The sequence below is a fragment of the Ranitomeya variabilis genome, chromosome 2 (assembly GCF_051348905.1).
Source record: "Ranitomeya variabilis isolate aRanVar5 chromosome 2, aRanVar5.hap1, whole genome shotgun sequence".
NCBI classification, from domain to species: domain Eukaryota; kingdom Metazoa; phylum Chordata; class Amphibia; order Anura; family Dendrobatidae; genus Ranitomeya; species Ranitomeya variabilis.
In genome coordinates, this window is record NC_135233.1 from 187,515,298 (window position 1) to 187,539,341 (window position 24,044).

At 46.6% G+C, this 24,044-nt stretch overlaps 1 protein-coding gene across 2 annotated transcripts in view; it reads right to left on the reverse strand.

Moving 5' to 3' along the window:
* Nucleotides 1-24,044, reverse strand: part of NHSL2 (NHS like 2) — a 458,134-nt gene that overhangs the window by 366,215 nt on the left and 67,875 nt on the right. The window lies entirely within an intron of this gene.

Below are 24,044 nucleotides of genomic sequence, written 5' to 3' on the forward strand. Positions count from 1 at the left end.
GTGGTAATATGTGGTCTGGAAATGGTGTTGTGGTATTTGTCCCTTGTATGTGCTATTTGGTCACCAAGTGGTGATAATATGTGGTCTTGACATGGTGCGGTGGTATTTGTCCCTTGTATGTAGTATTATTCGGTCACTATGTGGTCTGGTCATGGTGTGGTGGTATTTCTTCCTGTATGTGGTAATATTGGTCTTGGTATAGTGGATTGTGTTGTGTATGGCAGTCATTTGTTCTCTCTGATATTAATTAGGAGAACATTCTTTATTTCCATTAGAGTTTCAATGCTTTGTACACAGCGGCGGAGATGCACTTACATGGGGTTTCCTGTGGAGAAAAGTAATCACCTCTCCACAGGATAAGTGATAACGTATTGATTGGTGGGGGTCTGACTGCTTGGACCCACTCAGCAAAATGTGGAACTTTTTATCCCCATTAGACTGGAGTGACATGTCCGACTAGATCACTGATCCATTCATTCCCTTAGTGGCTGCACTTGTTTTTTTCTGGAAGCCCCAAAGAGAATGAATGGAGCTGCGGTCAGAAATCCCACCTGCCGCTGCATTTTAAAATAGTGCTAAAAGTGTCCTGTCAGGGATAAAATTTCCCCATTCTTCCGATCGGTGCAGTTTCTAATGGTCGGATCTAAGTGATCACCTATCCTGTGGAGCCCATGGATCAGTGATAACTTGTTTTAACCAAGAACCCCATTAATGTAAACTACCGTAATTATACATCCCAGTTATTGGGGCACACGGTAGATGTGCAGCAGCCGCCGGTGTTTTACAGCCGATGCTCCACTATAATGACAGATATTTGCATATAGCTGTAGGGTGGGCCCCTAGAGTCCATTCCTCTGGTGGGCCCCAGACACCCCAGTCCGACGCTGTCCCCGTACCAGGCAAGTCCATGTAAGAGGGTGAACTGTAGTCCCACTGAGAGGGCACTAGGACCCTGTGGTTTTTGCCTGCTGCAGCAAAGGACAGACACTGCCAGGCCCCCGGAGACTATGTGTGCTGGGGGGTGGGGTCTGGTGTCGGGTGTGTAAAGTGTCATATAAGGAAGTGAGAGCAGAGAAGAAAAGGCGGGAAGAGAGAAGGAAGCAGCAGTGTTATAGAAAGAGACTGTGTGAATTTGCTGTCAGTGGGTTGGAGAAAAGCTTTCGAGAGGAATTAACTCTGTGAGAGACCTTTTTTTTATTGCTAACGTTTTTCTGGGAAAAGTTAATCTTTTATTTTGGAAGACTGAGGCTTTACTGAAAACCCAGTACGTATTTGAGAGTCTGCGGAGTCCCTGTGCTTTGAGTTGAGAAACAAGATTGGACAGACTGCTGATATAAAGACGGACGGATTGTTGTAAGCGCATTTCTAGGAACTACAGGAGTAGAGACAACTTCTTGAGGCCACTAAACTAAGTCCCCGGGCTCGGCATCGGCCGACAAGACGGAGAAGCGTGCTGTAACTTATTGGTGCCGAAGACTTGGACTGGCTGCAGCCTGTGTGGAATCCTGCCTGAGAGAAGACTCATCTTAGGTTAAAGGTACCATAGTCATAGATACCCGGGTATCCCTTTTCAGAGTGTTTAATCGTTACTTTAGAGGTGTATCGCATATTAGATGTGTGTAAGTTATACTCAGTGTGTCATTCCAGGGGCTCCCCTTGATAATACTTAGGGTGCTATGTCACCAGAAACGCGTAGATAGTGTTTTTAATTATATTGTGCTGTTGTTTTATCCTCTATTTTTTGATATGAAGTGAATAAAGTACCAAGACTTTGCTTTTTCACCACCTCGTTGAGCTGGATTTTTTTCTATTTCCTGCTCCCCTTGATAATACTACATTCAATTTACACTTGTTCTTGTATTGAGTTGTTCTGTGAGGTAAATTGATTACTAGCCTGTTTGAGTATACAGTTCTCAGGAGACCTTGGAGTGGCACAGTGATTTCAGCTGCTGCTGAATTAGTGTATCTTTTGGGTGCATCTGCCTGAGTATTCCTCATATTACCTTACTGATTCTGCCTTTGAGTAAACCACTGTTGGAGATTTCTGCCTTAGTCTTGGTTTGTGACTCACTGGATCTTATTCGGACCTCTGGTCATTACATTTTTGGCGTAGTCGGCAGGATCCAGTGTTTGTCATGGACGAAGGCGAGGGTAGAAACGACCCCGCTGTATCCGCATCCTCCTCGGGGGTTGAGGTTCCCCGGGCAGCCGCGGCGACTCCGGGAGGGTATGTGCCTGTAGGAGCTTTACTTCAGCACATGCCGAAATACGATGGGCGCAATATGGCGTTGCAAGATTGGGCCGAGAGGGTCCGGAGTATTCTGCGCATGTGTAATTTGACCCCCGCGTTACGCGCTGAGCTGGCATTAAATTCACTGGAGGGCGATATTAGGCGTATGGTGATGGTGCGCCCAGAATCAGAGAGGGATACGTTAGAAAAGATTTTGGAACTGTTAGAGGGGAGTTTGGGGGGCCGAGCGCGTGTGGCCCAGCTTCGGTCCCTATTCTTTAATCGTCCCCAAAGAGAGTGTGAGTCCCTGATGCAGTACTCTAATATCTTGCAAGAGACGTTGAATGAGATGCAGCGACTAGACCCGGGGGCCATGGGGGCGTTCCGGGAGGTAGACTGCTTGCTCCGGGATCAATTCATCACCGGGTTAGTCAATAGACTTCTCTGGGACAAACTGTTGGAAATGGCCCGGGCTGCACCAGAATTATCTTTCTGGCAGAGTTACCGAGCTGCAGTGGAAAGGGAAGAGAAATCTGCCCATGTGCCCGAGGGGTCGGTGAACAGTGCCCAGCTGGAGGAAGGTGGGTCATTGGGGTCAGGGGGAGAGGGGCTGGTAAGCGTGGTACAAGCTTTGCGTGCTGAGGTGAAGGAGTTGAAGCTGAAATTGTCTCAACTGACAGTTGGTCCCGCCTATACCCCCTCACGGGGGCCTTCTGTCCCACCCCCTGGAACGGTGACCCCACAGATGGCCAGGTCGCCCTATCAGAATGAGTCAAGCCCTCGTCCACGAGGAACAATTACCTGCTGGAAGTGTGGGCGCCAGGGACACATCTCTCGTTACTGCCGGACGCTTGCAGCCCCAGAAACCCCGTCGCCGGCTTTAAACTTCCGGCCGCTGCCATGAGAGGGCAAGCAGCAGCGGCCCCACCCGCACAAAGCCCTCGACGGGATGAGCAAGATTTGTTTGCATGTAGTCCAGTGATGGAAGCGGAGTTTGAAGGGTGGAAGATGAGGTGCTTGGTTGACACGGGATCCGAATGTACTATAATGCCTCTAGAAGTATATGAGAGATACTTCAGTCGACTAGTGATGCCAGAGGATGGCCGAGTGATATGACTTACCGCCGCAAATAATGGTCAACTGTTAGTCAAGGGGATCGTGTGGATGCAGTTAAAAATGTTTGGTCAAGAGCTGGGGCAGAAAGGGGTAGTACTGGTGGATCACCCCCCTAGAAGAGGAATGGAGGTGACGCTCGGAATGAACGTGCTGCGAGACTTGAATCACCAGATGTATGCCAGTGAAGGACCCCGATACTGGGCCCGCGCGACAAGACACCGACCCACACAGAGAATCTTACACCGTCTAGTGCTGAGTTGCGACTTGCTGAAGAGTGCGGTCCCAGGTGGCCGGGTGGGCCGGGTCCGAGTGCCATCGCGGGCCCCGATCCTGCTGGGACCCAGACAAGAGGAACTCTTAATGCTGCCGGTGGGAGCTGCACAGAGATTGAATGGGCTTGAAGTGCTACTTGAGCCCGCCCAAGAGAGTTCCTCATTTGCCAAAGTACATGTGGCCCGGTCTTTGGCGATTGTGAAGAATGGACGGGTGCCGGTCCGATGCATCAATGTTTTAGATGAGGCTGTTACAATTCCCGCTGGGACCATACTGGCTGAACTGTTTGTGCTGGCAGAGAAGGTGCTGGAAAATGCAGGATTTGAACTGCGACCAGATCAACAGTCATCCTGGACATTTGCAGTCGAGGTAGGCCGGACTGAACCTCCTACTGAGGAATGGAATGGTCATGTGATCATGGAGCAGATGGGGGTGGATCGGGAGAAGCTGACCCCAGTGCAGTTGGAGCAGTTGGAGAGAGTTTTGTGGGAGCATCAAGAGACCTTTTCCCAACATGGAGAGGACTTCAGGTGTACCCAGACGATTGAGCATGAGATTCCAACAGGGGATACTCCACCCATTAGAGAAAGATATCGTCAAATCCCTCCGGCGCTCTATCAAGAGGTGAAGAGCATGGTGGCCAGTATGCTGGACAACCAAGTGATCCGAGAGAGCCGGAGACCCTGGGCGGCCCCTGTAGTCTTGGTCCGCAAGAAGGATGGGACACTCCGATTTTGTGTGGACTATCGAAAATTGAATGCCCACACTGTACGGGAGGCATATCCTTTACCCCGTATTGAAGAATCCCTGACGGCCCTGGGTCGGGCCAAGTATTTCTCAACGTTGGATTTGGCAAGCGGGTACTGGCAGGTCCCAATGGCTGAAAAAGATCGGGCCAAGACGGCGTTTGTCTTACCAATGGGGCTCTTTGAGTTCAACCGGATGCCCTTTGGCCTCGCTACCGCCCCGGGAACCTTCCAACGCCTGATGGAACATTGCTTAGGCGATCTAAATTTTGAATCAGTCCTGATATATCTAGACGACATTGTGGTGTTCGGAACCTCATTTGAAGGTCATCTGGACAAGCTGCGTCAAGTTCTCCGGCGGCTCAGGAGCTACGGCCTGAAAATAAAGCCAAAAAAATGTCAATTGTTACGAAACCAGATTGAGTATTTGGGACACCTGGTGACCCCGGACGGGGTACTACCTTTAGCCAGTAAGATTAAGGCGGTACAAGAGTGGCCACCTCCTTGTGACCTGCGAGAAGTGCGGGCCTTCCTGGGCCTAGCAGGATACTATCGGCGGTTTGTGCCTAAATTCTCACAAGTGGTGGGTCCCTTGAACGAACTTTTGAGAGGGACAGCGCTGGGTCCTCGAAACCGCCCCATTCCATGGGGGCCCCTACAGGAAAAGGCATTTGATGAAGTGAAAACCGCCCTCGCGAGTGCCCCATTGCTGGCATACACCCGGTTTGACACCCCTTTTTTGTTGTATACCGATGGTAGTCTTCATGGGTTGGGGGCAGTACTAGCACAGGTGCAGGACGGCCGAGAGCGAGTGATTTCTTATGGCAGCAGGTCTTTAAGAGACTCCGAGCGAAATCCGGCTAATTACAGCTCATTCCGACTGGAATTACTGGCCCTGGTGTGGGCAATGACAGAACGCTTCGCCGAGTATCTAACAGTGGCTGAGGTGCTAGTCATGACAGATAACAACCCGCTAGCTCACTTAGAGAATGCAAAACTGGGAGCGTTGGAGCAGCGGTGGGTCGCCAGACTGGCCAAGTTCAATTACCGCATTAAATTCCGCTCTGGTCGAGAAAACGGCAATGCAGATGCATTGTCAAGAGTGCCCCTTGGGTCATCAGGGGAAGATGTTGACGAACAACTTGAGGACACTGAAACTCCAGCTTTGGGGCAGATACCTATCTTCCAAAGTGTGGTACACTCAAGTGGGGTGGCCACCGGAATGCCCTGTGTCCTGGGTAAAACACCCTCAGATTGGACAAAAGTCCAGGATGAGTGTCCGGACGTTGCACTTGTGCGTCGTTGGGTACAAAACAAGGTCTGGCCCAGTGCAGAGGACAAGGCTCAGTTGTCCATGGAAGGAATGAAACTCCTTCGGCAATGGGATAAATTGTGTATGGAACAAGGTCTTTTGTATCATAAGGTGTACCTGCCATCTGAGCTGCAGCATCGGTACCAACTGATAATTCCTGTGGGGATGGGTCCCGTGGTCGCTCGTGAGGCGCATGAGAAGGGGGCCCATTTTGGAAGTGAAAAGACACTTCAGTGGTTGCAGTGAGTCCTCTATTGCCCTGAGTTGGGAGGGATGGTTGCCGACGCGTGTCGGCAATGCCGAATTTGTGGGCTCAACAAAAGCCCTGAACAGCGGGCTCCCACACAGTCTATTAAGACTTCAGCTCCACTGGAGCTACTCATGATTGACTCCGTTTTGATAGGGTACTCTACGTCAGGGTACTCCTATTGCCTGGTGATGACAGATCACTTTACCAAGTATGCTGTAGCGGTGCCGACAAGAGATCAGACGGCCAAGTCGGCGGCTGAGGCCGTGTGTCGTCATTTTTTCTAAGTGTTCGGGTGTCCGCAGAGAGTACATTCAGATCAAGGGGCCTGCTTTCAGGGGACGCTGATGAAGGAGTTGCACCAGCTCTATGGTATCGAGCAGTCGAGAACAACGCCTTACCACCCTCAGGGTAACGGGGCGTGTGAGCGCTTTAATCGGACCTTGTTGCAAATGTTGAGGTCCTTAGAGGGTCAGCAACAGACACGCTGGCCTGATTATCTCCCCGAATTGATGTGGGCTTACAATAACAGGGTGCACAGTACTACTGGTTACTCACCCCACATGTTGATGTTTGGTAGACCTGGCCGAGACATTGAGGATTTGAACATGCCGGATCCCTCCTCCGCCCCCCTTCGGACTGCATCCGAGTGGGTACGAGAGCATCGGCGGCGGTTGAGGGTGGTGCATCAGGTGGTGGGCGACCACCTTCGCCAGGTGGTCCATAGGGACACGCGACCCGTACAAACAGAGTTGTTCTCTCCGGGAGACAGAGTGTTGGTGAGGACAAAACGACGGTCAGGAAAGCTGAGTGACCGATGGGAGGCGATACCGTATCTGATAAAAAAACAGGTGAATCCTGAGATTCCAGTGTACGAGGTCGAGCCGGTGGGGACAGGGGGGCCAACCCGTAATTTGCACCGTAACATGCTACAACGGTGCTGGTTTGAAGATTCGGCACCTATTCCCCTAGAGCCAGAGGCCGTGTCCCAAGGGGCGGGAACTCTGAATGATCTTGAGTTTGATGGTGTGCTTGTTCCTGCGCCTGCTTATTTGCCCCCTCCGACCAATCTGGCCTTGTGTGATGAGAATGTTGAGGATGTGGAGGATGCTGTTGAGGAGAGTGCATCAGATCGACTGCTTGGTCCTGACGCTGTATCACGGGACATCGAACCACAGAAGGAGGCAACTCCACTTGCGCCCGCTAACACGACCACGGAAGTGACTTTAGCTCCCTCTAGGGTTGCACCTGTTGATGTAGGACTCAGGAGAACTACACGATCTACGGCTGGAATACCACCTCAGTGATATGCTCAGGATGAATTTGAGTGGGAAGGTATGTCGAGGACGCCAACCTCTAGTGGGGTGGCATGTAAGAGGGTGAACTGTAGTCCCACTGAGAGGGCACTAGGACCCTGTGGTTTTTGCCTGCTGCAGCAAAGGACAGACACTGCCAGGCCCCCGGAGACTATGTGTGCTGGGGGGTGGGGTCTGGTGTCGGGTGTGTAAAGTGTCATATAAGGAAGTGAGAGCAGAGAAGAAAAGGCGGGAAGAGAGAAGGAAGCAGCAGTGTTATAGAAAGAGACTGTGTGAATTTGCTGTCAGTGTGTTGGAGAAAAGCTTTCGAGAGGAATTAACTCTGTGAGAGACCTTTTTTTTGTTGCTAACGTTTTTCTGGGAAAAGTTAATCTTTTATTTTGGAAGACTGAGGCTTTACTGAAAACCCAGTACGTATTTGAGAGTCTGCGGAGTCCCTGTGCATTGAGTTGAGAAACAAGTTTGGACAGACTGCTGATATAAAGACTGACGGATTGTTGTAAGAGCATTTCTAGGAACTACAGGAGTAGAGACAACTTCTTGAGGCCACTAAACTAAGTCCCCGGCGTTTGGGCTCGGCATCGGCCGACAAGACGGAGAAGCGTGCTGTAACTTATTGGCGCCGAAGACTTGGACTGGCTGCAGCCTGTGTGGAATCCTGCCTGAGAGAAGACTCATCTTAGGTTAACGGTACCATAGTCATAGATACCCGGGTATCCCTTTTCAGAGTGTTTAATCGTTACTTTAGAGGTGTATCGCATATTAGATGTGTGTAAGTTATACTCAGTGTGTCATTCCAGGGGCTCCCCTTGATAATACTACATTCAATTTACACTTGTTCTTGTATTGAGTTGTTCTGTGAGGTAAATTGATTACTAGCCTGTTTGAGTATACAGTTCTCAGGAGACCTTGGAGTGGCACAGTGATTTCAGCTGCTGCTGAATTAGTGTATCTTTTGGGTGCATCTGCCTGAGTATTCCTCATATTACCTTACTGATTCTGCCTTTGAGTAAACCACTGTTGGAGATTTCTGCCTTAGTCTTGGTTTGTGACTCATTGGATCTTATTCGGACCTCTGGTCATTACATCCAGATGGCGCAGAGAATCAGCACAGAGGTAACGCAGCAGAGAAATGTGAATTGAAGCGGGAAGGGGTCCAGGGAGTGATACAGGGATTGCTGTCAGCCATGGCTACCTCCCTGGCTCCCCGTCCCTACTCTTGATTCCCGTTCACTGGACGTTTTTGAATCGAAGTGCTCTCCTTCGATATGCCGAATCATATCTGTGAAAATATTTTGTATATTTTTTTTTTACAAACACTGCCTTTTGTTTTGGATTAAATATAAAATGTAATACTTCTGCTCATTTTGTTCTGTAACCTGCACCCCGAAGCCAAAATTTACCAGAACCAGGTCTCCAGTAAGCCTGTATAAAACACGACTGGTGATGGCAGCCAGTAGTCTAGGGTTATCGTGGAGTTCTTAGTGATCGTATTGGGGGTATATACATATATCCCATGCTTTGGAATCAGAGGTGTATATACCATACCCTCACTGTTAGGGTATGTTTCCACATTCAGTAAACGCTGTGTGTTTGACGCTGCGTAGAGCCGCAGCGTAAAACAAGCAGCGTCCAGATGTTACAGCATAGTGGAGGGGATTTCATGAAATCCCGTCTCCACTATGCATTAAAAGACGCATGCGGCAGACCTGCGGAAACGGACATGCGGCGCGTCTTTTAACCCCTTCATGACCCAGCCTATTTTGACCTTAATGACCTGTCCGTTTTTTGCAATTCTGACCAGTGTCCCTTTATGAGGTAATAACTCAGGAATGCTTCAACGGATCCTAGCGGTTCTAAGATTGTTTTTTTCATGACACATTGGGCTTCATGATAGTGGTAAATTTAGGTCAATAATTTTTGTGTTTATTTGTGAAAAAATGGAAAATTGGCTAAAATTTTGAAAATTTCGCAATTTTCAAATTTAGAATTTTTATTCTGTTAAACGAGAGAGTTATGTGACACAAAATAGTTAATAAATGACATTAACCACATGTCTACTTTACATCAGCACAATTTTGGAAACAAAATTTTTTTTTGCTAGGAAGTTATAAGGGTTAAAATTTGACCAGCGATTTCTCATTTTTACAATGAAATTTACAAAACCATTTTTTTTAGGGACCACCTCACATTTGAAGTCAGTTTGAGGGGTCTATATGGCTGAAAATACCCAAAAGTGACACCATTCTTAAAACTGCACCCCTCAAGGTGCTCAAAACCACATTCAAGAAGTTTATTAACCCTTCAGGTGCTTCACAGCAGCAGAAGCAACATGGAAGGAAAAAATGAACATTTAACTTTTTAGTCACAAAAATGATCTTTTAGCAACAATTTTTTTATTTTCCCAAGGGTAAAATGAGAAACTGGACCCCAAAAGTTATTGTACAATTTGTCCTGAGTATGCCGATACCCCATATGTGGGGGGGAACCACTGTTTGGGCGCACGACAGGGCTCGGAAGGGATGGAGTGCCATTTGACTTTTTCAATGAAAAATTTACTCCAATCTTTAGCGGACACCATGTTGCGTTTGGAGAGCCCCTATGTGCCTAAACATTAGAGCTCCCCCACAAGTGAACCCATTTTTTAAACTAGACCTCCCATGGAACTAATCTAGATGTGCGGTGACCACTTTAAACCCAAAGTGCTTCACAGAAGTTTGTAACGCAGAGCTGTGAAAATAAAAAAATTGTTTTTCTTTCCTCAAAAATTATTTATTAGCAAGCAATTTTTTATTTTCACAAGAGTAACAGGAGAAATTGGACCCCAAAAGTTATTGTCCAGTTTGTACTGAGTACGCTGATACCCCATATGTGGGGGGGAACCACTGTTTGGGCACACGTCAGGGTGCGGAAGGGAAGTAGTAATGTTTTGGAATGCAGACTTTGATGGAAATGTCTGCGGGCATCCTGTTACGTTTGCAGAGGCCCTGATGTGCCTAAACAGTAGAAACCCCACCACAAGTGACCCCATTTTGGAAACTAGACCCCCCCAAGGAACTTATCTAGATGTGTGGTGAGCACTTTGAACCCCCAAGTGATTCACAGAAGTTTATAACGCAGAGCCGTGAACATAAAAATCATTTTTCTTTCCTCAAAAATTATGATTTAGCAAGCAATTTTTTACTTTCACAAGGGTAACAGGAGAAATGGGACCCCAATATTTGTTGCCTAGTTTGTCCTGAGTAGGCTGATACCCCATATGTGGGGGTAAACCACTGTTTGGGCACACGTTGGGGCTCGGAAGGGAAGTAGTGACGTTTTGAAATGCAGACTTTGATGGAATGGTCTACGGGCATCATGTTACGTTTGCAGAGCCCCTGATGTGCCTAAACAGTAGAAACCCCCCACAAGTGACCCCATTTTTGAAACTAGACCCCCCCAAGGAACTTATCTAGATGTGTGGTGAGCACTTTGAACCCCCAAGTGCTTCACATGATACAAGTGCTCTGTAATTAATTCATCCCTTGTAGCCCATACAGTAAAAAGAGCCCTATATAATGATCAATACAGTATAATGGGCCACATATATTGGGCCCCATATAATGCGCTACACAGAATGGGTCTCATATAATTCTCCATACAGTATACTGAGCCTCATATGATTCTTCATACAGAATAATGGGCCCCATATAATAGTCCACACAGTATGGGCCCCATATAATGCTTCATATAGTATAATGAGCCCCATCTATATATATAATTGTCTAAGGGTTTTTCTGTCTGTCTGTCCTGGAAATCCCGCGTCTCTGATTGGTCGAGGCCGCCAGGCCTCGAACAATCAGCGACGGGCACAGCATGGCGATGATGATGTCATAAAGGTTGCCTCGACCAATCAGCGACGAGCACAGTCTGCCGCGAATTCGCCTCGACCAATCAGCGACGGGCACAGTATCGACGTAGATGTCATAATGGTTGCCATGGCGACGATGATGTCATAAAGGTTGCCTCGACCAATCAGCGACGGGCACAGTTTGCCGCGAATTCGAGGCCTGGAGGCCTCAACCAATCAGTGACGGGCACAGTATCGACGTAGATGTCATAATGGTTGCCATGGCGACGATGATGTCATAAAGGTTGCCTCGACCAATCAGCAACGGGCACAGTCTGACGCGAATTCTGGAATCATCATTGTCCATATACTACGGGGACATGCATATTCTAGAATACCCGATGCGTTAGAATTGGGCCACAATCTAGTACAGTATAATGAGCCCCATATAATGCTTTATACAGAATGAGCCTCATATAATGCTCCATACTGTATAATGAGCCCTATATAATGCTCCACACAGAATAATGGGACCCATATAATGGTCCATATAGTATAATGTACCCCAATGCCTCATATAATACTCTATACAGAATGGGACTGATATAATGCTCCAAACCCCATATAATGCTCCATACAGTATTATGGGCACCACATAGTGCTCCATACAGAATAATGAGAATAATGAGCCCCATATATTGTTCCATACAGTACTATGGGCACCACATAGTGCTCCATACAGAATAATGAGCCTCATATATGGCTCCATACAGAATAATGAGCCCCATATATTGCTCCATACTGTATAATGGGCAACATATAATGCTCCATAAAGAATAATGAGCCCCATATATTGTTCTATTCATAATAGGTCCCATATAAGATTCCATACTATATAGAATGGGCCCCATAGAGTATAATGATCCCCATATATTGCTCCATACACTACAATGAGCCCCATATAATGCTCCATACAGTATATGATGGGCCCCATATATTGCTCCATACCGAATGGGCCCTATTTAATTCTCCATACAGAATAGTCCCCATATAATGCTCCATATATAATGTGCCCCATATGATGCTCCATGATGAGCTTCATATAATGCTCCATATATAATCACCCCCATATATGATGCTCCATTGTATGATAGGCTCATATAATGTTCCATATATAATGGATCCTATATGATGCTCCAGTGTATAATGGGCTCCATATATGATTCTCCAGTATATGATGGGCCCCATATATGATGCTCCAGTGTATAATCAGACCCACATTTAATGTTCCATATGATGGACCCATACGTGGTGCTCCAAACATCAAAAAAATAAAAATTAAATACTCACCTCTCATCGCTGGCCACTGCTCTGAACACCTCAGCATCACTGTCTTCCGGTTCTCTGCACTGTGACTGCACAGGTAGAGAGGTCACCGATGTGACGTCATCGGGCCCTGTGACCTGAACGTCAAAGTCAGGAGACGCAGAAGACGCTGCAGCGATGGAGATGGGAGAGGTAAGTATCGCAAGTGCAGGGGCCCTGAACAGGCAGAAGGCCCACTAGCAGGCACAGACATTGGGCCTCCAAAATGTGCCGGTGTCCATGACAGCGAGTGGGCCCCCCCCACCTGCTCAGGGCCCCGGCACCTTCCTGGGTGCTTGAGTGCAGACGCAGGCCCTAACTCGAGTATAAGCTGACCCGAGTATAAGCCAAGACCCCTAATTTTGCAACAAAAAAAAACTGGGAAAACTTATTGACACGAGTATAAGCCTAGGGTCGGAAATGCACCTGCTACTGGTAAATTTCAAAAATAAAAATAGATACCAATAAAAGTAAAATTGATTGAGACATCAGTAGGTTAAGTGTTTTTGAATATCCATATTGAATCAGGAGCCCCATATAATGCTCCATACAGTTCATGATGGGCCCCATAAGATGCTTCATACAAAATTCGCCCCATATAATGCTCCATAAAGTTCATGATGGGCCCCATAAGATGCTCCATATTAAAATATGCCCCATTTATGCTTCACAAAAGGTTAATGATGGCCACGTAAGATGCTCTATAGAATATTATGCCCCATGTAATGCTGCACAAAGGTTGATGGCCCCATAAGATGCTCCATAGATTATGCCCCATATAATGCTGCACAAAGGTTGATGGCTCCATAAAATGCTCCATAGATTATGCCCCATACAATCCTGCATGAAGGTTGATTGCCCCATAAGATGCTCCATAGATTATGCCCCATACAATCCTGCATAAAGGTTGATGGCCCCATAAGATGCTCCATAGATTATGCCCCATATGCTGTTGCTGTGCGCCACTCCGTCTTCCGGCTCTCTGACTGTTCAGGTGCAGAGGGCGGCGCGGACTAACTACGTCATCGCGCCCTCTGACCTGAACGTCACAGCCAGAGGACGCGAAAGACGGAGCAGTTATAAGTAGTTATAGGGGACTAAGGCTAAGTTCACACTAGCGTTGTGCGCCGCTGCGTCGGCGACGCAACGCACAACGCACGAAAAAACGCGGCAAAACGCACGCAAAAACGCTGCGTTTTGCGACGCATGCGTCGGTTTTTGCCGAAAATCGGACGCAAGAAAAATGCAACTTGTTGCGTTTTCTTGGTCCGACGCTTGCGGCAAAAAAGACGCATGTGTGGCACAACGCAACAAAAAAAAACGCATGCGTCCCCCATGTTAAGTATAGGGGGCGCATGACGCATGCGTCGCCGCTGCGTCGCCGACGCAAACCCGACGCACATTAGCTTAACGCTAATGTGAACGTAGCCTAAGGGCACATGCTCAGTCACAACTCATTGTAGGTGACTTAAGGGAACATGCTCAGTTATAAGTAGTTATAGGGGACTAAGGGCACATGCTCAGTTATAACTCGTTGTAGGGGACTAAAGGAACACGCTCAGTCATGAGTCGTAGGGGACTAAGGGAACATGCACATTTATAAGATGCTGTAGGGTACTAAGGGAACATTCTCAGTCATGAGTCATAGGGGACTAAGGGAACATGCACAGTTATAAGATGTTGTAGGGTACTAAGGGAACATTCTCAGTCATGAGTCATAGGGGACTAAGGGAACATGATCAGTCATGAGTAGTTGTAGAGAACTAAGGGTACATTTTCAGTCATAAGTCACTGTAGGGGACTGAGGTCACATGCTCAGTCATGAGTTGTTGTAGGGGACTGAGAGCACATGATCAGTCATATGTCATTGAAGGGGACAAAGGGCACATGGTCAGTCTATAAGTTATTGTAAGGGACTTAGGGCACATGCTCAATCTATATGTTGTTGTAGGAGACTAAGTTTACACACTTAGTCATAAGTCATTGTAGGGGACTGAGAGAACATGCTCAGTCATATGTCGTCGTAGAGCCTAAGGGCACATACTCAGTTTATATGTGGTTGTAGGAGACTAAGGGCACACGCTCAGTCATAAGTCATTGTAGGGGACTGAGAGCACATGATCAGTCATATGTCATCATAGGGGACTAAGGGCACATGCTCAGTCTATAAGTTGTTGTAGGGGTCTAAGGGCACATGCTCAGTCTATAAGTTGTTGTAGGGGACTAAGGGCACATGCTCAGTCTATAAGTTGTTGTAGGGGACTAAGGGCACATGCTCAGTCATACTTTAGATCTGTAAGTCACCACTATTTGACAGGTCAATTTCACAATTTAATCAGAGAATCTGGAGTAGAAATCAAAGGCTGAAACTTGTATTTTTTCTGCACAATGTGTATGAAGACTTTAATTCTCTTGCATTTTCTGCAGATTCTGTCAGTATTTCACAGGATGAGGCTGTAAGAGATTAGGAAAACATGTCTGCCTTCTTACAAGAATCCATCTTGATAATGTGAGCTTAGTCTTAGTCACATAGAAAATTTAATATTTTTTGCTTTTTCTTCTTCAGCCTGATTAAAAAATGTCCAAACTGATTCAAACACTGACATTAGATGCATAAAATCTCGCTTATTTAATGCCTCTGCTTTCGTTCATTGACAGACGAACATGCTGCGCTAATCGCTACAATCAAAAGTCCTTGACATATTTATCCCATGAAAACCTAATCGGACATTACAGTAAATCTTTCAATAAATCTTGAGGATTAAATGTACAAGATAAACAGAAAGGGGTCATGAATATGATGCACACACAAAAGGCTTTACACAAATATGAAGAGACAAAAACAACTTAAAAAATGTAGACATGCACACAATGTGCGTCTGCCCTGAATAGTGCTCACTCTGCATGTATACACCTGAAACGTATAGCACAAAGGAGCTACAAATATGGATCAAAAATACAAGAAGAATGCAAAAAAAGTATCAAGGATCACGATAAAATTCAGCCACTTAACATAAACGCAATAAATATAATAAATATATCTGATAAATGTCTTGTAAAATATTTTGTATATAGAACATAGAGTTGAAACCAGAAGTTTCCAACCACTATATACACTCACCGGCCACTTTATTAGGTACACCATGCTAGTAACGGGTTGGACCCCCTTTTGCCTTCAGAACTGCCTCAATTCTTCGTGGCATAGATTCAACAAGGTGCTGGAAGCATTCCTCAGAGATTTTGGTCCATATTGACATGATGGCATCACACAGTTGCCGCAGATTTGTCGGCTGCACATCCCAAAGATGCTCCATACAAGACAGGATGAATCCATGCTTTCATGTTGTTTACGCCAAATTCTGACCCTACCATCCGAATGTCGCAGCAGAAATCGAGACTCATCAGACCAAGCAACGTTTTTCCAATCTTCTACTGTCCAATTTCGATGAGCTTGTACAAATTGTAGCCTCAGTTTCCTGTTCTTAGCTGAAAGGAGTGGTACCCGGTGTGGTCTTCTGCTGCTGTAGCCCATCTGCCTCAAAGTTCGACGCACTGTGCGTTCAGAGATGCTCTTAGGCCTACCTTGGTTGTAACGGGTGGCGATTTGAGTCACTGTTGCCTTTCTATCAGCTCGAACCAGTCTGCCCATTCTCCTCTGACCTCTGGCATCAACAAGGCATTTCCGCCCACAGAACTGCCGCTCACTGGATTTTTTTTCTTTTTCGGACCATTCTCTGTAAACCCTAGAGATGGTTGTGCGTGAAAATCCCAGTAGATCAGCAGTTTCTGAAATACTCAGACCAGCCCTTCTGGCACCAACAACCATGCCACGTTCAAAGGCACTCAAATCACCTTTCTTCCCCATACTGATGCTCGGTTTGAACTGCAGGAGATTGTCTTGACCATGTCTACATGCCTAAATGCACTGAGTTGCCGCCATGTGATTGGCTGATTAGAAATTAAGTGTTAACAAGAAGTTGGACAGGTGTACCTAATAAAGTGGCCAGTGAGTGTATAAAGACACATCTGCATGTTTTTCTCAATATCTGACATGAAATCAGAATAAACCTTTCACGTTTAAGGTCAATTAGGATTATCATAATTATTAATATTTGCCAAATGCCAGAATAATGAGAGAGAGAATGTTTTAAGGCATTTTTATTACTTTCTGCAAAGTCAAAATTTTCCATACATTTGATTAGTATCTAGTTTATACTACTGCCGATGTGTTTGGAGCGTTTTGTTAACGGCTCATAAAAGCTACACACGTGGTCAAAATTGTTGGTACCCTTCGTTTAATGACAGAAAACCCCATAATGGTAACAGAAATAACTTGAATCTGACAAAAGTAATAATAAAGAAAAGATCTATGAAAATGAACAAATGAAAGTCAGACATTGCTTTTCAGCCATGCTGCCACAGAATAAAAAAAATAATAAAACTCATGAAATAGGCCTGGACAGAAATGATGGTACCCCTGAAAACAATATGACAAAAGGGACATGTTAAATCTCAGTGTGTCCACTAACTAGCATCACAGGTGTCTACAATCCTGGAATCAGTGAGTGGCCTGTTTATAGGGCTACAGATACTCACTGCACTGTGCTGTTTGGTGACATGGTGTATATCACACTCAACATGGACCAGAGGAAGCGAAGGAAAGAGTTGTCTCAGGAGATTAGAAAAAAAATGATAGACAAACATGTTAAAGATAAAAGTTATAAGACCATCTCCAAGCAGCTTGATGTTCCTGTGACTACAGTTGCACATATTATTCAGAAATGTAAGATCCATGGACTGTAGCAACCTCCCTGGACGTGGCCGCAGGAGGAAAATTGATGACAAATCAAAGAGACGGATAAAACGAATGGTAACAAAAAACTTCTAAACAGATTAAAGGTGAACTTCAAGCTCAAGGAACATCAGTGTCAGATCGCACCATCCGTCGTTGTGCGAGCCAAAGTGGACTTCATGGGAGACGACCAAGGAGGACATTATTGTTGAAAGAAAATCATAAAAAAGACAGACTGGAATTTACCAAACTACATCATGACAAACCACAAATCTTGTGGGAGACAGATGAGACTAAAATTGAACTTTTTGGCAAGGCACATCAGCTGCATTGTTCACAGATGGAAAAATGAAGCATATTAAGAAAAGAACACTGTCCCTACTGTGAAACATGGAGGAGGCTCTGTTATGTTCTGGGGCTGCTTTGCTGCATCTGGCACAGGGTGACTAGAATCTGTGCAGGGTACAATGAAATCTCAAGACAATCAAGGGATTCTAGAGAGAAATGTGCTGCCCAGTGTCAGAAAGCTTGGTCTCAATTGCAGGTCATGGGTCTTGCAACAGGATAATGACCCAAAACACACAGCTAAAAACACCCAAGAATGGCTAAGAGGAAAACATTGGACTATTCTGAAGTGGCCTTCTATGAGCCCTGACCTAAATCCTATTGAGAGTCTTTGGAAAGAGTTGAAGCATGCCGTCTGGAAGAGGCAACCTTCAAACATGAGACAACTGGAGCAGTTTGCTCTTGAGGAGTGGCCAAAATACCTGTCGAGAGGTGCAGAAGTCTCATTGACGGTTACAGGAATCGTTTGATTGCAGTGATTGCCTCAAAAGGTTGTGCAACAAAATATTAAGTTATGGGTACCATCATTTCTGTCCAGGCCGATTTCATGAGGTTTATTTATTTTTTTTAGTTCTGTGGAAGCTTGGTTGAAAAGCAATGTCTGACTTTCATTTGTTCATTTTCATTTATTTATTATTACTTTTGTCAGATTCAAGTTATTTCTGTGACCATTGTGGGTTTTTCCTGTCATTAAACGATGGGTACCAACAATTTTGACCACGTGTGTATGTTTCATAATTGGGACTAACTGCCAGTTATCGCGGGTTCACCACTTGTCCCTCATTGTATCGGCTGGATCCGCGCACGGCCGTGAATGCTCCACACCCTGGAAGGTGAGCGAACAACCCCTTTTTCCTTCTCATGGGATTCAATAGGTGTTTGTGGTTACGTACAGTATCTACAGTACGTGTGAAAAGGATACTACTCATACCGGAGTCACGTACATGTGACGGGGACCCAAGGGGTATTTACACTGCACAATTATTGGTCCTAGGAACCCTTATTTCATAATAATCTTGCAGTGAAAACAGGTTGCAATCACGCGATGAAGCAGAACAATTGGTTTGGCGCCTCTGCCTCACCTCCCAGCCATGCCAACCTCCCAATACCAGTTATTGGGTATAGGCCGTTCTCTGGGATTCCTATTACCATAGCTCTGAGATAAATACTAAAGCTACGATACAGGTGGGATTAGAGCTTTAAAGGGTTAATCTCAAAATATCAAGTTCCCTCATTTCCATAAAATAGAGGAGCATTACTGATTACAGCAGAGCCCCGTACTGAATAGTGGGAATGCTGGAGCAGTGCTCCCATCATTGTCTATGGTCTCTTCCCTGCATTCCCATAAGTAACGATTGAAGAGGAGGTTGAGCTCGTGCTCTGCCCTCAATTCCTGAAGATCTGCACAGTCCGTCTGTGGCGTCCCATAGCCTCAACCTCGGAATCCCGGGTGAAGGAACCCACTGGTCGGACACTACAGCGATCATTAAGTTATACCTCAACCTATGGATAGTGAATGAATAGTGATTCCCAAAATGTGAAGTTACCAGTTACCTGGATAATATCCAAATAGACTAATCTACATAGTAAGTGTGAGCCATGGCTGGAAGCTCGTACTCTCTAAGGCTATGTGTAACCTATGGCGCATCCATATATTGGGTCCGAGAGCGGTCCATGAAAAAGACTGACTTCACCCGGACAGCACTTGGACCATGGAGTTCAATTGTGCTGTTCAGATGATGGTTTAGTATCACACAAATGTTCGTGTGATAGGATCGCAGCTTGCTCTGTGGGATACATTCTCTGAGATACATGCTCTGTGGGATGCATGCTCTATGGGATTCATGCTCTGTGGGATGCAAGCTCTGTAGGATGCAAGCTCTGTAGGATACATGCTCTGTGGGATGCATGTGGAACGCCCGCCAGGGCCGTGGGGTACTCGGTACTGGGTCCGGTACTTAAAGGGATGTCACGGCGGCGGTGACCCGGTCCATGGCCCTGGGCGCCCATGTTAAAGGAAAAGTCTTTAAAGGGGTATGTGAATTAATAAATGTTTGTGAAGCCACCTGTGGTATTCGATCAGGGGTGACCAACGCTGCTTAAAGGGACCCACTGGGGTGATGTTATGGCTGCATGAATGGTATGGCTTCCCACAGGTGAAGCTGCGTCCCCAGGGCTCCCACTGTAGTAGGGACAGGTGTTAGGTGGTGTAGAAAGAAGCGGAGGACACAGGGTTGCAGTCTTTTTACTCTTTACTGTATGATTCAGGGTACCGGATCACAGGTGCTGGTGGTGGTCCGGCTGGCTTGGAAGCATCTCAGGAATCCCCCTAACCAGGTGGAGTTGGAAGCCTTCCTTCTAGCACCTTGTTGTTGTAGTCGCTTTCTGCCTTAGGCCTCACACAAGGTCCTCACATTTTCTCTCTGTCCCCCTTTAGGTCGGTTACTAACCCGTATGACAGGTAACTCAAACCTTTTTACAGGATCTCTATGATGACCCGGGCTCTATTTGCTATGTGTCCTCAGGTGTTAATGGTGGACAGGTAGCTTGAAATCTAGCTGTCCCCCGGTTTTTGCCATGGGACATGAAGTTACCCCCACAACCTCGGTCTTCCAGCTACCGGTATCTGCGCTCTGCGTGGAGGAAGTTCAGTCACAACTGCTCTCTGCAACTCTTCACTTCGCCTTTGCTCCTTCCTCCTTTCAGTCTCTTTACAAGTTGCTCTGCTCTCTTTTTCCTTCCCAGGAGCTGCAGAATCACTCGTCTGCACGGCCCCAGGTTTCCTTCCTCCCTCCTCGTTCTCCTCTCACCAACAGTCCAACTCCCCCAACTGCCTAGAACTGACTCCTCCTCCCGACCAGAGAGAGCAGCTCCCCTGAAGTCAGGTGTAGTGGTCCCCCTTCTGGCATGGAGTCAGAACGGTGTTGTATGTGCTGAATACCTGTTAAAGGGATCCTTCCTCGCTTCCAAGCATGACATCACTCTCCCCCCAAGGAAAGCAATGCCACTGTAACAACCGGTTACTTGGGGTGTTACACATGCTCTGTGGGATATATGTTCTGTGGGATGCATGCTGTGTGGGATATATGCACTTTGGAATGCATGTTCTGTGGGATACATGCTCTGTGGGATACCTGCTCTGTGGTATACCTGCTCTGTGGGATGCATAAAATGTGGGACACATGCTCTGTGGGATATATTCTCTTTGTGATACATGCTCTGTGGGATATATGCTCTGTGGGATACATGCTCTGTTTGATATATGCTCTGTGGGATACATGCTCTGTTTGATATATGCTCTGTGGGATACATGCTCTGTTTGATATATGCTCTGTGGGATACATGCTCTGTTTGATATATGGTTTGTGGGATACATGCTCTGTGCGATACATGCTCTGTGGGATGCATGTCTGTGGGATGCATGCTCTGTAGGATGCATGCTCTGTGGGATATATGCTCTGTGGGATTCATGCTCTATGGGATATATTCTTTGTGTGATATATGCTCTGTGGAATGCATGTGTGGCACCCCAGGAATCTGGTTGCCACAGTGGCATTGCCTCCCTCACAGGGAGTAATGTCATGCCTGGAAGCAAGGACCCCTTACCAGGTGTCAGTAGGAGAGAAGTCGAGCAGAACCTGGGATGTGGAGCTGTGATTAAACTCACCCCAGAGCTGAGCGCTAGGAACCGGATACCGGAGTCCGTGGTTGCGTGGATACTGAAGTCCCGGCAGCTAAGTCCGGAGGGCAGGAGACTTCAGGTCCTTGTGTCCTCCAGTGATCTCTTGCATCCTGAGTGCTGCACTACAAGGTACACGAAGCCTGACATAAACAGAAGCGGTAGCTCTGGGGCCCCGCTCCACCTGTGGGGAGCAGAACCATCCCAGCTGCATCACCATCAGCCCCAGCGGTCTCCTTTAGCAGCGTCGGCCATTTATTGCCGAACACCACAGGTGGCTTCACGTTAAATCCCATATACATATTCCCCATTTTACGACACAACCAGGGCCACGGAGTTGGGTCACGGCCCCATGAATTCCCCAAAGAGCTGTCTGACCCGGTTCTGAGTACCCCACGGCCCTGGTGGGCGTGTCACATGCAATGTGTGATACATGCTCTGTGGGATACATGGTCTGTGTCATACATGCTCAGTGAGATACATGCTCTGTGTGATACACGCTCTGTGTGATACATGCTCTGTGGGATACATGCTCTGTGTCATACATGCTTAGTGAGATACATGCTCTGTGGGACATATGCTCTTCGGTATGCCTGCTCTGTGTGATACATGTGTAACACCCCAGTTAACCGGTTGTTACAGTGATGTTACCTTCCTTTTGAGGAGGGTGATATCATGCGTGGAGGCAAAGAGGATTCCCTTTACCAGGTAAGCACTCACATGCAACAAATTCTGAATCCAGGCCAGGAGGCGGAGCGCATGTCTCGGATTCAGGGGAGCTTCCCTTAGCTTTAGGCATCCTGGTCTGGAGGAGGAGTCAGAAAGTAGGCAGTGAGTCTCCAGTAGGGGGAGATAGGAAAAGGAGGTCTGCAACAGAGAGGTCTAGCAGCCATGTGGGAGCTGCAGCCTCTGGACAAAGAGATAACCTGAAGGGTTGAATGCAGTGTAACATTGAGGAAAGGAGCACAGGAGTGGAACAAGGGCTCAGAGGGGAACTGTGACCGGCCACCCTCAGAGCCGAAGCGCAGAAACCGGGCACTCGGAGCCTGAGGCTTTAGTGGGACTCTAAGACACATAGCAGAACTGGAGGGCACTAAACTACATGTTAACTGCCCGCACCAAGCCTGAGGTACCGCAGTACTCTAAGAGCCCGGGTCGTGGTAGAGACCCTATTAAAACGCTCAAACTACCTACCGTGCAGGCAGCTGTTCCAGGACAGGAGAGCGAGGATACCTTGCCAGCAAACTACAAGCAGCAGGTGCCTCGCCATATTAGTGCAAGTAGGAAAGGCTTACGGATCTCAATTGGGAGAGGGATCACCTTTGCCTCCAAGCTGGCCGGACCACATCACCACCTGTGCCTGGTATCCTGGACTGTGGACTACTACCACCAATAAACCAGGTAAAGACTTTACAACTTGTGTCCTCCACTTATTTGTCGGCATACAAGATCCTTGCCACACACCTTGGGAGCCCTGGGGACCCCGCTCCACCTGTGGGAAGCGTCACCATCCAGGCGCCATCTCATCACCCCAGGCGACTCCTTTAAGCGGTGTCTGTCTCTACTGACTGAGAACCACAGGTGGCATCACAGACTTTATTAAACCCTTAAAAGACCTTTCGCCTTTAATTGGGCGCCCAGGGCCATGGACCGGGTCGCAGCAACCTTGACATCCCCTTTAAGAGCAACCGGACCTGGTACCGAGTATCCCCATTGCCCTGGTGGGCGACTCACATGCTGTGTGATACATGCTCTGTGTCATACATGCTCAGTGAGATACATGCTCCGTGAGATACATGCTGTGTGTGATACATGCTATGTGTGATACATGCTCTATGGGATACATGCTCTGTGTGATACATGCTCTGTGTGATACATGCTCTGTGTGATACATGCTCTGTGTCATACATGCTCTGTGTCATACATGCTCAATGAGATACATGCTCTGTGGGATACATGCTCTATGGGGTACATGCACTATTCCCTAAGAATGTTTTCTTTTCTCATACACAGATGTCCATCAGTCAGAAATGACTGTTTCCAGGAACAAATAGCTTGGGCATTTTTTTGTGACAGTAGAAATGTGTGATATGTGTGAACTCACATTTTACAGTTTTTTCAGAGCACTGATTTTCTATATGGGATCTTCTGAAGTTAAAATTTCGCCTCACAACATAGCCTATGACGCTATCTGGGTCCAGACGTGTGACTGTGCAAAATTTTGTGGCTGTAGCTGCGAAGGTGCAGATGCCAATCCCGGACATACGCACATACATACATACACACACACACACATTCAGCTTTATATATTAGATTTATAGAGGAGCGATCATCAGGGTCTCTGCCCCTACATCGTACTACTCTCAGATGGGATAGCAAAAACCTGCTGACAGATTCCCTTTAAGTGGAATGAATGGATTCTGTAAATGTTAAACTTTTATTATTTTTTGGAAGTGTCATATATCTAATTTTGGTTTAGCTCACACTTTTAGCCACTAATATCGATTTTTTGCACATTTTTTCATTGAAAAAAATGTTCCTTTGCACAAAATTGCATAAAGATGCTGGAGTGTATAAAGCTGTTGTTGGCATTTTGACAATGTGCCCGATGAGTAATTTCAGAAATATTTAGCAATCAGTATTTAATATAATTATTTTATAACATTTTTGATAAATGTGCTAAAATTGTCTTAGTTGAAAACCCTGTGGCAGTGAAAGTGTTAAATGAGCCACTGCGTCTGTAGTTACATACTCTGCAATAACCTTTTCTCACTCTCACCATACCATTGCATGC